Genomic DNA, 11,710 nt, shown 5'->3' on the forward strand with positions numbered 1-11,710 from the left:
CGTACGATGTGTATACTTGAAGTAATCTCGTAGGGTCGGCCCACCAAATTCTCTCTCTCACTCTCTCACGGTTTGCACACGCCAAAGAAGAAGGGCGTCTGGCCCTCTCCTATCGTATAGGGGAGAATCACCTCTTGGTAACATGGTAATGCTCATGGATTAACAAGGAGTGAGAAAAAATTTGGGAAGGGTTTTGGGTTTGGTGCACGCTGGTGTACACTATGAGCGTGAAAGTGCCACTATGGCTAGAGCGTACATGAGTCAAGTTAGCTCGGTCAGCACGACTGGATTCGACTTGGAAAAGCTCAACTTGCCTCAGCTTGAAATTGGATTTGGACCTAGTTGAGCTGTTTTTTAGAGCTTGAAAAAATTTTGAACTGAGTTCAAGCTTGCCCAAGCTCTACTCGACTCATATCGAACCTCAACTCGAACCAACTTGGATCGAATCGCCTCAATGACTTGGTTATTTTGATATGAATGCTGCTTGCTGAGTGTTTGATGAAATGTGTTGGCAAGGAAGGAATAGATACGTTAGTTGTTTGATTTTGATGTTGCCCGTCCGAGTGTTTGATTTTGATGGTGCTCTCTAAGTGTTTAATGAAATACCTGTGAAATATTATTACTAATGTACATTCTGTAAGAAATTGAAGATGCATTCTATCTATTTGAGAAGATGTCTAACAAGCTTGAATTGGCCCGAATTGCTCACCAAATTGAGCCAAGTTAGCAAGATAGGCTCCAGGACCAAGCCAAGTCGAGTTTGAGCTAGAGTTAGCTACTGGCCGAGCCAATGCGAGCAAAGCTGTGCCGAGCTCCACTCGGTTTGACTCGTGTACAACACTAGCTATGGTGATCTCCTACAAGTAGGTTGTACGTGATCAAGGGCATGGTTAGAATGCCCTTGTCAAGCTTATCGCAATGAAATTGGTCCCACACTCAAGAGACGTACGTATAGGTAGATGGAAACCATGCACGTTTATGGAGTCTGAGGTGTTTATGCATTAGTGTACACATCCAACAAGATGATTTAAGATTTAAGAATCCAAGTGTACACATGCCGCTCATGTGTGGGCCACATATCTATGATCTACTATCATCTAATGACACCAAAGTGAAACCATGCACATTTATATATACATGCTCATGATTACATCTATGATAAATGAATTTTTTATGTCATGGGTTAGGAGATTTCTAAAAATTATGTATATAAATGTCGTGAAATTTCATTAAGGTCCACCAAAACATACAAAAATCAACGATATCTAGTGGCCATGAGCGACCTTGGCCTTATAAATAAATACCTTTTCAAGATTAGGCTAAGATTCTCACAAGTACAAGAGCAATTTGGGACAGTTGGCCTCCAGTATACAACTACTATTACCCAGTCCCAACAGTACACTTGTTGTACATGGGCTCAAACCAGCATGCAAAACTGAATCGAAGTGAGTTGACTCTGTAACGAACTCAATTAGTAAAATAAAACTGAACCAAAGATGAATTTTGAAGAACCGGAGAAAAATCATTGATTTTTAATTGAATAAATTCATAAAAGTAAGAAGTCTATATGTAAATCATGATTAGGTACTTAAAATACATTTCAAATGGATTAGGTTTGTTACGTTTGAACCCAACCGGTGCCGACAACCTGAATAGACGTGTCCTAATTTGAAATTCGTGTAAAATCGGCAGGTATAAGCATACTCATGGAATATGAAACAAAACCGTTAGTGTGAGTGTACTCTCAGTCTTCACATAGAACTAGACCCAGACCTAGGTTCCCTTGAGAAGGGTCCCATGCAAAACTCCTCTCTTATATACTTAGATTTTTGTTTGGTCCTTTTCAATGTGGGACAAGAGATATACCAAAAACAAAACACTATTTAAAATAAGAAACAAAGAGAAATTTTGAATTTTTGAATTACTTTATTTTAAAATCATTTTAAAATACAACAATTCCCCACATGTTTCAAATTCAGGACACTTCGGTATAAGTTAAAAGAGTTGTGTAATAGTGTCGATGTCTATTTAACTTTAATCGATATTTAGAATAAGCAAGACAAGTTTACAGGAATTAGGTGACTATCAGTCTTTAACTTAACCCTTTAAGCGTAAAGGGCTATACATGTCATTCACACAACTTTTCTGCTAGAGTTGGTTATACGGTTTAGTGACTTTTGCCTATGCACCTTTACTTGAATTTTCGTAAGTGCTCTAAATAAAAGGGATATATAATCTCATAAAAATCGGCCCCTACTTCCACACTCATATGCGTGAATTCCATCAAGTATACACAATAATTGGATACACTGCCACATTTGGTTATGGATTCATTAAGAGTTCAAAAACTTATCCTCTCATACCTTACTACTTGGATTGCTTACATCATAAGAAGGGGCAAATTCTCTACAGTGCTTCACAGTCTCCTAGTGTCTTATTGTTTATCCATTGAACCTATCTCATGAGATCTCCACTTGTATAGTTTGGGTAGCCGACATTGATAGCTTATTCAATTAGACTCAACCCTATTTCCTTCGATGTTTCCATGAATAATCCTTTGGATGGTCCTTTGATTAGAGAATTTGTCATATTTTTTTCTAATTGTACGAAATCAACAATTATGACTCCATTATTTAACAAGTGTCTCACAATATTACGTTGGAGTCTAATGTGTCTACTTTTACCATTATATATTTTACTCTTGACTCTTACAATAGGTGCTTGAAAATCACAGTGAATAGATATAACTAACAAATGTTTTGGACACAGAAGTATATCTGTTAATAGATTTCTAAGTCATTCAGCTTTTGATCTTATCTTTTCTAAGGCGACAAACCCGGATTCGATAGTCGACCAAGTAATGCAAGTTTGTTTTGTAGACTTCCAATATATTACACCTCCACCAAAGGTGAAAATATATCTGTATGTGGATTTTGTTTCATCTGAATCAATGATTCAATTGGCATCACTATATTCTTCTAATACATGAGGATAACATGTATAATGAATGCATATGCAAAAGTACTTTTAAAGAATTATATGTATATCTACTTAGCCTACCTACTGCAAATGCAATATCAGGTCTAGTACAATTCATTAAATACATTAGGCTACCAATTACTTGAGAATATTTGAGCTGAGATAGACTACTTACTATATTATTCTTAAGATGCACAATATGATTATAAGGTGTACTAAAAAGTAAGCAGTTGAAATGATCAAACCTTTTTAATATATTTTTTCAACAAAATGAAATTGAGACAAAATAATGCTATCATCTATCATCTTTTCTGATTACCTAAATACCTAATATCATACTTGCTTCTCCTAAGTCTTTCATATCAAAGTTAGAAGACAAAAGTTTCTTAATTGGATTGACTAACTTAACATTAGTTCTAAATATAAACATGTCATTTACAAATAACCAGATTATAACACCATCAATACCAGAGAATTTTCTATATACACATCTATCTACATCATTTACTAAATATCCATTTGACTTTAAAAATATTATCAAATTTCTGATTCCATTACTTAGGAGCTTATTTTAAACAGTACAAGGATTTGATTAATGTACACACTTTATTTTCCTTTCTTGAAATTATATAACCTTTAGTTTGCTCTATATAGATTTCTTTTTCTAAATCCCAATTTAAAAATATTATTTTAATATCCATTTGATGTACTAGTAGCCTATATATGGATGTTATTGCAACTACTATTCTGATCGTTGTAATTCTAGTTATAAGTGAATACGCATCAAAGTAATCATATCCTTCTTTTTGTCTAAAACTTTTTACAAACAATCTAGCCTTAAATTTATCTATAGATCCATTGAGTTTAAATTTTTGTTTAAACACCCACTTACACCCTATAGGCTTATTCCTAAGAAGATGGTTCATGAATTCTTAGGTGATATTTGACATGATCGATTCTAATTCATTGTTTATAGCTTCTCTTTAAAAAGAAGCATTATGGGAGTTTATGGCTTCTGAATAGGTGTTAGGATCATCTTCTAATAAGAAAGTAAAAAACCAATCCCCTAAGTTGGCTTTCTTTTGTGCTGTTGTGCTTCTTGTTCGTTCTACTTTTACTCCACTATTCGCATATATGCTTCTACTAGTTAAAGTAACATCATACCCACTAATTTCTTTTATTTTTACATATCTAATCTTCATAAGAAAGATATTTTTAAGAAATTTTGCATCTCCAGCTTTTATAATAATGTTTGGATCTACAAGGTTATCTTTCAATTTCAAAATTAAGAACCTATATGCTGCATTATTTTCTGCATGTCTTATAAATCTACAATCAGTTATCTTATGACTAAGTTTTCTTTTCTTGGTTTTAAGTAACCATACTTTAACTAGATACCCCACACTTTTAAGGTATTTATAACTAAGAGTGTGATTTTTTCACAGTTCATATGGTGTCTTATCAGTTTTCTTATGAGGTATCCTATTTTATATATAATACACAAATAGTATGGCTTCTCCCCACATATTAAAAGATAAATCAGAATTATTCAACATAATGTTCATCATTTCTTTTAATATTCTATTCTTACATTTAGTTATTCCATTTTGTTCTAGTGTATAAGGATCAATGATTTCTTGTACTATGTCATTCTTTTCACAGAGTTCTCTAAACTGGGAAGTAGTGTTTGAAGTATCGGTATCGCTACAAGTTTCGTTGGCTAGGGATACGGAAACAATATTGATATCGCTAATAACCGGAAATGTAGGGAAACATTGGGAAAACGGTAGAATTTTCAACGAAACTTCAGGAGATGTTAAAATGTACATATTTGGATATTTAGAAATTAAAAAAAAAAATTGCAAAAAGAATGCATACATAACAAGTTTTCATTTAATGGGGCCTTAAAAGGATATGTTGTTGTAAGAAATCAGATCAACCATCCCATTCATCCTATTTAAACATCCAACCTTCCATCCAAACATCCATCGATATTGCAAAATATCGACAACACATGATATTTCACCAAGAAATCATCAACAATTGGAAAGAAAACGAAAGATTATGGTCTCAATATCGCGCGTGTTGTAATATCGATAATATCGAGATATTATCAATATTATCAATGATAAATTGAATACTACATATAACCATGTGCCCATGAAAAAATTAGAATATTTTTTTTAATAAACAAAAATTTGATGATATTAATATGTTAGCAATAGTATTGAAATATCGTCGATACACTTATGATACAGGCATTACTTAGAATTTACATAGTCGAAAATATTAGTAAAACATTGGCAATATTAATGCATTGGCAATACAAGCGACACCTAGAATTTACATAATTGAAAATGTTAAAAATTACAATAGTAATATTGATACGTTGGCGATACTTGGCGATACATTATTAATACCTAGAATTTTTGATACTACCAATATTATAGGTATCGCTACCAGTGTTATCAGTATCACTGAGTTGGAGATAAAGATAATATCATAGATACTTCGAATACTGCTGGGAAGATTCATACTCTCATTTTCTATCTAATCTAAGTCTTGTGATGTTTCTCATAAGTTAGTTTTCAACTTCTTCTTTATACTTAATTAAGGATTCTAAAGCTTTATTTTTATTCCTTAAAAAATATACTCTAGTATATTTAGAATAATCGTCTATAAATGTTATATAATACCATTTGCCTTCTCTAGACATGTGATTCATAAAATCACATAAGTCACTATGTATTAATTCTTATAACTCATAACTTATGCTAATAAATTTAAAGAATTTTCTAACAATCTTGGATTCTATACAAGTTTCATATTTTTCGAAGTTATTGATTAAGATGTCAGGTAGTAATCCTATTCGTTTCATCATTTTCAAGGATTCTATTTTCACGTGTCTTAATCTACTATGCCATAATAAAATAAATTCAACAATATAAGCAGAACTGGATGACATCTTATTATTATTGTTATCATAAGAAACGTTTACAATGAACAAACTATTATTGCAATAACCATTTTCAAAGAAGATTTCATTCTTGGTTATTACAATCTTATCAGAATTAAATATTAGTTTAACTCCAACCTTTTGTGATGAATGTCAGGCACATGCAGCATGTTCTTTATCATTAAAGTTTTTTCCGATGCGAACTTTAGAACAACATTTCATTTCTTTTTACAACAATTGGAGAAGATCGAGCATTTCCCATAAACAGTTATTCCTTATCTCCTATCGTTTGATTGAAGGTAACTATGCTCTGATCTTTACATAAATATCGAGTTACCCCGGTGTCTAATATCTATTCCATATTCGTTACTGGAAATACTTCAAACATTATAGTAATAACCATGTCCAAATTTTCTTTCGCTTCAGCAAGATTGACATGAGATTTTGTATTCTTTTTCTTAAGCCTGTATTCATTTTCATGATGTCTAGGTTTCTTATAATAGTTACAATACCCTTTTGTTCTTGAATTTGCTATTTCTTAAGCCTACACTCCTTAGAGTAATTTTCAGGCCTTTCATAGTTTTAACAATACTCTTCTTCTTCTTCTTCTTCTTCTTTTTTACTTATTTGTACTTGATTGTTTTTATTAAGTTAGCCTTCGATATAAATCCATTTGCATTTTCAATTTGCTCTTTATTTCTATTAGACTCCTCTATTCTTATGTGTACAATTAAATTTTATAAAGAAATGTCGTTTTTATTATGTTTCATTCTATTTTTGTATTCTTCATAGGAAAGAGGTAGCTTTTAATCAGCACTCCTGACAAGAATACTTTGGTCATTTTCATCCCTTAATCATCAACTCATGTACTAGATTATGATAATCATGAATATGGTTCATGATGACAGGTTTATCATCTGTCATTTCATAATGAATGACATTTGCGATAGCATAGTTTTTAGATCCTGCATCTTTAAGAACATATTTCTTTTCTAGTGTGATCCAAATGTCTTTAACAGATTCATAAGAAACATAGATGTCATATAATTCACTGAACAATGTATTTAGGATGAATTATTTACAGTTATTGTCATTTTTGTAGTCTTTTTGGGAATTTTGAGATTTATGGAAATTTCAAATATATATATATATATATATATATATATATATATATATATAGATATATATAATGTTTATAGTGCAAAAATGATTTTCTGTTTCCATCTTTTAAAATTCTGTCTAGCGAACAGTTCGATTTTGTCACTTCAACTGTAGGGTTGACTGTGATGGTGCCCATGGAATACAATAGAGTTCTGGTTGTAACTCAGTTTTTAACTAGTTAGAAAAATAATCGAACATTGGTTATAGAAAGGAAAAAAAGAAGAAAACTTTTCTATTTCCAAATATCGAATAAGATGTCTACTATTTTTCAATAATTGAATATTTGGTTTCAAGATTGTTGGAAATAATGTGTTGAAAATAGTAAATAATATTAAAAAAATGGAAAATTAATATAATAAAAGAAAGTAAGAAAACATAACTTATTTATTTGAGTTGAGGCGTGACTGGGTTACTTGGCTTTGAAACCAAATATGTCACTTGGCTTTGAAACCAAATATGTCCTCCTTGGACCGCGTCCCAAGTGTAATAGGAATCTTGGAAGGTTGGCCTCCAGGATACAATGATTGTTATCTGTTCCCAACGATGTACGATTATACACGGGCTTGAACCATCATGCAGAATTTAACCAAAGTGAGTTGACTCGGCAGTAAACTCTGTTGGTAAAACAACACTGAACCAAAGGCGAATTTTGAAGAACAAAAGATGAATCGTTAGTTTTTAATTGAATAAATTCAGAAAATGAGTAGGTCTATATATAGACCAGATTAGGTGCTTAAAACACCATTTCAAATGGTTAAGTTTATGGGGTTTGAACCCAACTAGTGCGACCACCCGAATGGACGCGTCCCTATTTTGAAATTCATGCAAAACTGATAGGTGCAAGTATACTCGTAGAGTACAGAACAATACCATTAGTGTGAGTGTACTCTCAGTCCTCGCATATATCTAGACCCAGACCCAATTCCCCCTGAGAAGGGGCTCAAGCCCAATGCAAAACTCATCCCTTATATACTTGGGCTTTTCTTTGATCCTTTCTGATGTGGGACAAGAGATACATTGAAAATAAAACACAATTCAAAATAAGAAACGAGGGAAATTTTTGAATTTTTAAAACACTTTATATTAATATCATTTTAAAATACAACACCTTTTTATTGGCCATGTCAAGGGCTATAGTGAACCTCTTTAACCAGAGAGTACTGACAATTAACATTCGTTGCACCTTGCATACAACTCATATGTGCCAATTTGACACTTGTGCCTTCGACCATCTCCAATTGCTCCATATATGTCAATGTGTTAATGTACACAAGTGCTACCCTTCAACTTTAAGTGCCTACACCTTAAATATGATCATACATCTATTGTACCATGAGTCACTTGTTATGGGAAAAAAATGGACCGACCTATAGAGGTAGGTCAGGTCAATACCTGGCATGCCCCGATGTGCAATAGAGGATGAGAAACCCAACCTCTGAATTAAGGAGGAAGGTTGGTACGACCAAGGTCGGCCTGAGGGTCGACACGACCAAGGTCATCCTGAAGGTCGGAACGACCTAAGTCGGCATGAAGGTCAGCACGACCAATGATGGATTTTCTGAAGGACAACCCGAAAAGGCTATCAAGACTTATGAAGAAGTCAAAGGCTATAGAAATTGGATATCACAAAGATGTTCTTCCTAATTAGAAGGATAGGTTGGGAGGCGGGGATGAGCTTATTTGACCTTATGCGTTGTTACATCCATCATCAGACCTTATCCAAAGACCGGACAAATCCACCTTGATTCCTGATTGGCATCCTGCCTTATTCGAGTCTGTGGTTTGACCTTATCCGAGGGAGTGGTCCGAAGTTCTCTTCAAAGATCGTGGGGGTTAATCCATAATTAGCTCAGGATCCTGAGATCTCAGCCGAGGATCTCGGGAGACTCCCCAAACGTTAGAAACCTGAACCATCTACAACATGTACCTACTAAATAGGGAGGTTTCCTCCACGTTATGACCTCTCCTCCACATTATCTCTACCCTTAAACAACTTCTACTACACCCGAAATCCAAACTTTAGCATCAGAGGGTCCCCTACTCTAGCCAAGGTCTCCTTTGTCTTCTTCCTATATAGGTACTCAAAGGTCTAAAAAGGGTGGACCAAATTTTTACATCAATAGTTTGGTGTCGTATGTGGAAACTGGCATCAAAAGTCATTCCCACCGCATCATAAGTTCAACGATGGCAAAAGGGAAGAAGAAAGCCCAAACCTCCTCTGTTGCCCTCGATCTCGCACCACCGGAGCAGCCTGGAAGCCATCGGGATTCCACTCCCCAATTACAGGCTGACTCCGCTCCTATGAGGCAAGTGCAACGATCCTGCAATAGGGGAGGACAGCTGGACTCCCTCGAACAACAAGTCGAAGCATTAAATAGCAATATGAACTCCATGAGGTAGTTGCTGGAGTAGCTACAGCCCCGACCCATAATAGGGGTCAGGCAAGCAGCAAAGCGAGTGGTCCAAGACCCCTCTTAGACCTCTGATGCACCTACTGCCTCCCACAAAAGTTAGCAACTTGGATCGGCAAGGCCGGCGCCTTCTCATATCTCCAGTACTGCAGCCCTACTCACCTCCAACCTCCGTCATGAGCTAGACAGGAAGAGGCATGACTATAAATACTATCTTATCTAGCTCATAGGTTTGTCAAATTTTGTTATGCCAAAACCTCTTGGAATCTGTATCTTGTTTAGCACTTAGTGTAAGATCAACTTCAAGTCATTCTTACTAGTCTTATCTATATTCAAGTACAAGATCAATACATTTAAGAACAAGATCAATACATTAAAGTACAAGATAAAGAAGTTCAAGTACAACATCAAGAAGTTCAAGTACAACATCAAGAGGTTCAAGAACAAGAAGTTCAAGTACTAGATCATGTCTTCAAGCTTCAACTACTTCAAAAGAAAGATATATGATGAATCAATCTCACAAGTAAGGCTTGTTTAGCCCTAGATTGACCTTAGGGTAAGTCATACAATTTGCACTTATATCATAAGTAATTTGATAATTGTATAGGTAATTTTTCGACTAGTCCTAGTTATGGTTCGACTAGTCCAGACACTGGCTCGGCTAGTCCAAGTCCCTCGACTAGTCCAAGGTTTGTTGTGAATTTTTAAGATTTTCTGATAAACCCTCGACGAGTCCAAGGTTTGTTGTGAATTTTCAAGATTTTCTGATGGACCCTCGACCAGTCCTAGATTGACCTTAAGATAAGTCATATAATTTACACTTATATCATACGTAATTTGATATTGTATAGGTCATTTTTCAACCAATCCTAGTCATGGTTCGACTAGTCTAGACACTAGCTCGACCAGTCCAAGGTTGTTGTGAATTTTCAAAATTTTCTGTTGGACCCTTGACCAGTCCTGGAGACTGCTCGACCAGTCGAGTGAACAGTGCTTGACCAGTCGAGTAGGCTCGACTCAAAGTTTAACAACATTTCTTGGTCTCACTTGACCAGTCAAGTGCAAGGCTCGACTAGTCGAGCAGTGATCTTATTTTATCGCGCCAGAAATTTTGAAATGTTGTTGGTCCTTTGACCAGTCGAACTGACCACTAGGCCAGTCAAGTGAATAGAATTTTTGCCTATAAATTGAGGATGATTTTTAAAGTTTTTAAATTCATTCAAAGCCATTCAAGTCACAACTCTAAGAAACTTGTCCCCACATTCTAGAAGCTAATTGGTTAGTATTTAAGATTCTTTTAATAGCCTTTTTTACATTTGATTTTGTGATCTCTATTCAATTCTATTTCTTTTGAAAAGGGAATATTAATTTTACCCTTTTAGAGATCAAAATCAAATCAAGCTAGCCCAAATTGATTTAATCTAAAAATCATTTAGACCTAAGAACCCTTTCATATGTGAGATTGGACATTGAACATTTACGTTAAACATCTACATCGAATTGGTTCTACCGGGCTTCATCAGAAGGAGAATCTTCAGATAAGTACATTTTAATTTTCTGTATTTGGTTTGTAAGATTGCCAGAAAATCTTTCGTTTTTGGTTTTGACTGAAATAGCCAGAAAATCTCAGTGAGTGGGGTTTTTAATTATGGTAGCCCTTTGAAAACACAATTGTGAAGGTTTTGGGTGAACCTTGGAAACCTATTTCATAGTGAAAGACAATATCCTGTGGGTGAGGATATTGGGAGTGGAGTAGTTGTATGGCTGTTTTCTAACAGTTGGTGTACGCATAAGCAAACCACTATAATTGCTGGAGTTGTGGTAAATGTTTATCTTTGTGCATTTGTGGTAAATGTTTGTAATCTACTTTCTGCACATGTGGTAAATGGTGTAATAGCAGTAGATATTTATTTCTGTTTTATTCTTTATTCCTCTATATTAGTTTAGGACTTTGATACACAGAGCATTCTAGTAATCAGGTTGTCCTACCATAAGCCATTGGTTTTTGGTATAAGGTTGTCCTTAGAACAACATCTGTATCAACCTCTCAATACTTGTGCATTTGAGGTTACTATTTATTTCCGCCATTTGGGATTGATTAGTGCTATCTTGTTTTAGTTCTTTCTTAATTTCGCATTTTAATTTTAATTTGGCATAGTCCTATTCACCCCCCTCCCCCTCTAGGACTCTTAGCTCGGCCTTT

Source organism: Magnolia sinica, chromosome 17 (assembly GCF_029962835.1).
Source record: "Magnolia sinica isolate HGM2019 chromosome 17, MsV1, whole genome shotgun sequence".
NCBI classification, from domain to species: Eukaryota; Viridiplantae; Streptophyta; class Magnoliopsida; order Magnoliales; family Magnoliaceae; genus Magnolia; species Magnolia sinica.